Raw genomic sequence first — 5,000 nt, 5'->3', positions numbered from 1 at the left:
AGATCAATCGGCCGGCGCTCGCCACCCATCTCATTGAAATAGACGACGAGCTTACCTCTCAACAAGAAGGCATCCCCCAAAGGGAACACCAATGCGTCATCGAGGAAGAATTTTCGAGCAGCAACGAGCTTACCTCTCCGCAAGGGTGGGGCTTCCCCGAAGGGTTACAACACCAATGCATCATCAAGGAAGCTTTCCGACGGGACATTGCCATAGCCAATGTAGGACCACCGGCCAGCGCATGACGCCTAAACGACATGCTTACCCCTCAGCAAGAAGGCATTCCCTAAATGAACACCAATGCATCGTCGAGGAAGAATTTTTAAAACATAACTTTGCTTACCCCTCAGCATATAGGCAATCACCGAAGGACACGCCAATGCGTCATCAAGGAAGATTTTTGCAAATTCATTTTTTGATTTTTTGATGAACGATGAATTTAGAAAACATTTTGGCTTCACATAAAAGCATCTACAAACTTACCTCTCCGCAACGGTGTCCCCGCCCCTAAGGGTTTCAACACCAATGCATCATTAAGATAGTTTTTTCGAAGGGACAGGGCCGTTGCCAATGGACGAGATCCATCGGGCTTGTGCCATAGCAAATGGATATCCATCAGCCGGCGCTCACCGCCAAGGCGACGAGCTTACCTCTCAGCAAGGAGGCATCCCCCAAAAGGGACAACAATGCATCATGGAGGAATATTACCAAAGGGACAGTGCCATAGCCAATGGAGAACCATCAACCGGCGCTCGGCGCCTAAGCGACAAGCTTCTCCCTCAACAAGGAGGCAACCCCTGGGCTACGCAACGTGGCATTAGGAATCAAAGACCATTAGCCAGTTTCGCTTTTCCGTGCGGGGACACCAATGCGTCATCGGGAATGTGCCATAGCCAACGGATATCCATCAGCCGGCGCTCACCGCCGAGGCGACGAGCTTACCTCTCAACAAGGAGGCATCCCCCGAAAGGGACACCAATGCATCATGGAGGAAAATTACCCAAGGGACAGTGCCATAGCCAATGGAGAACCATCAACCGGCGCTCGCCGCCTAAGCGACAAGCTTCTCCCTCAACAAGGAGGCAACCCCTGGGCTACGCAACGTGGCATTAGGAATCAAAGACCATTAGCCAGTTTCGCTTTTCCGTACGGGGACACCAATGCGTCATCGGGATTGTGCCATAGCCAACGGATATCCATCAGCCGGCGCTCACCGCCAAGGCGACAAGCTTACCTCTCAGCAAGGAGGCATCCCCCGAAAGGGACACCAATGCATCATGGAGGAAGATTACCGAAGGTACATTGCCGTAGCCAATTGAAAAGATCAATCGGCCGGCGCTCGCCACCCATCTCATTGAAATAGACGACCAGCTTACCTCTCAACAAGAAGGCATCCCCCAAAGGGAACACCAATGCGTCATCGAGGAAGAATTTTCGAGCAGCAACGAGCTTACCTCTCCGCAAGGGTGGGGCTTCCCCGAAGGGTTACAACACCAATGCATCATCAAGGAAGCTTTCCGACGGGACATTGCCATAGCCAATGTAGGACCACCGGCCAGCGCATGACGCCTAAACGACATGCTTACCCCTCAGCAAGAAGGCATTCCCTAAATGAACACCAATGCATCGTCGAGGAAGAATTTTTAAAACATAACTTTGCTTACCCCTCAGCATATAGGCAATCACCGAAGGACACGCCAATGCGTCATCAAGGAAGATTTTTGCGAATTCATTTTTTGATTTTTTGATGAACAATGAATTTAGAAAACATTTTGGCTTCACATAAAAGCATCTACAAACTTACCTCTCCGCAACGGTGTCCCTGCCCCTAAAGGTTTCAACACCAATGCATCATTAAGATAGTTTTTTCGAAGGGACAGGGCCGTTGCCAATGGACGAGATCCATCGGGTTTGTGCCATAGCAAATGGATATCCATCAGCCGGCGCTCACCGCCAAGGCGACAAGCTTACCTCTCAGCAAGGAGGCATCCCCCGAAAGGGACACCAATGCATCATGGAGGAAAATTACCAAAGGGACAGTGCCATAGCCAATGGAGAACCATCAACCGGCGCTCGCCGCCTAAGCGAAAAGCTTCTCCCTCGACAAGGAGGCAACCCCTGGGCTACGCAACGTTGCATTAGGAATCAAAGACCATTAGCCAGTTTCGCTTTTCCGTGCGGGGACACCAATGCGTCATCGGGAATGGGCCATAGCCAACGGATATCCATCAGCCGGCGCTCACCGCCAAGGCGACGAGCTTACCTCTCAGCAAGGAGGCATCCCCCGAAAGGGACACCAATGCATCATGGAGGAAAATTACCCAAGGGACAGTGCCATAGCCAATGGAGAACCATCAACCGGCGCTCGCCGCCTAAGCGACAAGCTTCTCCCTCAACAAGGAGGCAACCCCTGGGCTACGCAACGTGGCATTAGGAATCAAAGACCATTAGCCAGTTTCGCTTTTCCGTACGGGGACACCAATGCGTCATCGGGACTGTGCCATAGCCAACGGATATCCATCAGCCGGCGCTCACCGCCAAGGCGACGAGCTTACCTCTCAGCAAGGAGGCATCCCCCGAAAGGGACACCAATGCATCATGGAGGAAAATTACCCAAGGGACAGTGCCATAGCCAATGGAGAACCATCAACCGGCGCTCGCCGCCTAAGCGACAAGCTTCTCCCTCAACAAGGAGGCAACCCCTGGGCTACGCAACGTGGCATTAGGAATGAAAGACCATTAGCCAGTTTCGCTTTTCCGTACGGGGACACCAATGCATCATCGGGATTGTGCCATAGCCAACGGATATCCATCAGCCGGCGCTCACCGCCAAGGCGACAAGCTTACCTCTCAGCAAGGAGGCATCCCCCGAAAGGGACACCAATGCATCATGGAGGAAAATTACCCAAGGGACAGTGCCATAGCCAATGGAGAACCATCAACCGGCGCTCGCCGCCTAAGCGACAAGCTTCTCCCTCGACAAGGAGGCAACCCCTGGGCTACGCAACGTGGCATTAGGAATCAAAGACCATTAGCCAGTTTCGCTTTTCCGTGCGGGGACACCAATGCATCATCGGGATTGTGCCATAGCCAACGGATATCCATCAGCCGGCGCTCACCGCCAAGGCGGCAAGCTTACCTCTCAGCAAGGAGGCATCCCCCGAAAGGGACACCAATGCATCATGGAGGAAAATTACCCAAGGGACAGTGCCATAGCCAATGGAGAACCATCAACCGGCGCTCGCCGCCTAAGCGACAAGCTTCTCCCTCGACAAGGAGGCAACCCCTGGGCTACGCAACGTGGCATTAGGAATCAAAGACCATTAGCCAGTTTCGCTTTTCCGTGCGGGGACACCAATGCGTCATCGGGACTGGGCCATAGCCAACGGATATCCATCAGCCGGCGCTCACCGCCAAGGCGACGAGCTTACCTCTCAGCAAGGAGGCATCCCCCGAAAGGGACACCAATGCATCATGGAGGAAAATTACCCAAGGGACAGTGCCATAGCCAATGGAGAACCATCAACCGGCGCTCGCCGCCTAAGCGACAAGCTTCTCCCTCGACATGGAGGCAACCCCTGGGCTACGCAACGTGGCATTAGGAATCAAAGACCATTAGCCAGTTTCGCTTTTCCGTGCGGGGACACCAATGCGTCATCGGGAATGTGCCATAGCCAACGGATATCCATCAGCCGGCGCTCACCGCCAAGGCATCGAGCTTACCTCTCAGCAAGGAGGCATCCCTCGAAAGGGACACCAATGCATCATTGAGGAAAATTACCCAAGGGACAGTGCCATAGCCAATGGAGAACCATCAACCAGCGCTCGCCGCCTAAGCGACAAGCTTCTCCCTCAACAAGGAGGCAACCCCTGGGCTACGCAACGTGGCATTAGGAATGAAAGACCATTAGCCAGTTACGCTTTTCCGTGCGGGGACACCAATGCATCATCGGGACTGTGCCATAGCCAACAGGTATCCGTTAGCCGGCGCTCACCACCAAGGTAGCAAGCTTACCTCTCAGCAAGGAGGCATCCCCCATGGGAACACCAATGCATCATGGAGGATGTGAGTCTGCCAGCATTCCCAACGGGACTCGAAAGCACGAGCATTTTGAGACCAAACGGCCATGGAGTTCTAGTTTCTGCCCGATAGTGTCATTGTTTGCTCTGCCATTCCTTGGCTAGGCCTTGCCTTTACCCGGGCATTTTTTTCTAGCGTTACCAACGGGTCATCTCTTTACGGGTTTCTGTGGCCAAACCGCCAACATTTGCCCGACATAGTTTTTCTTTGCCCGATAGAGTCATGCTTTGCCCCACGGGACGGGTAAAAATAACATTTCGCCTCCGGGGTATTTCGGTCTTTTTTCCGAGCATTACCCACGGGTAGTGCTTCCAGGGGTAACCAAGGCCAAATGGCCAAGAATTGCCCGATAGAGTCCTGCTCTGCTCGATAGAGCTGTGCATTGCCTTGCGGGACGACTTAATATAGCATTTCGATTTAGGGGCATTTCGGTCTTTTTTCCGTGCATTACCGACGGGTAGTGTTTTCTCGAGTAACCGAGGCCAAATGGCCAAGATTTGCCCGGGTGGTCTCGATAGCAACGTGCCTTGGCACCCGGCGTCGGGTGGCCTCGGCTTCCCCAAGGGAGGGACACCACCCCCCCCTATAGTAGTAAAATTAGCCTTTGCTCTTGTGGCAGGAAGGAACATCAATGTGTCCGAACTGAAGCAATAGGGGTTTTTTTGAGCATCGCAACTTTTTTTCATAAACTTTGAATTGGGACATCTTCACAAAAATATGAAGCAACTCCTCCAAAAAATTCAGAATTTTTTGCCAAAAGGATAATTTTATATTAATTAAACAAAAAATAAATAGATAAAAATCATAAAAAATACAAAAAAATACAAAAAAAGTAAGAAAAAATCACAAAAAATTATAAACAAGCTACACAATAATTAGGTAAATATATTGAGTTGAAAAATAAGGCATCTATAATAGA

The sequence above is a fragment of the Rhododendron vialii genome, chromosome 11a (assembly GCF_030253575.1).
Source record: "Rhododendron vialii isolate Sample 1 chromosome 11a, ASM3025357v1".
Taxonomy (NCBI): Eukaryota; Viridiplantae; Streptophyta; class Magnoliopsida; order Ericales; family Ericaceae; genus Rhododendron; species Rhododendron vialii.
This window is presented reverse-complemented; position numbering follows the sequence as displayed.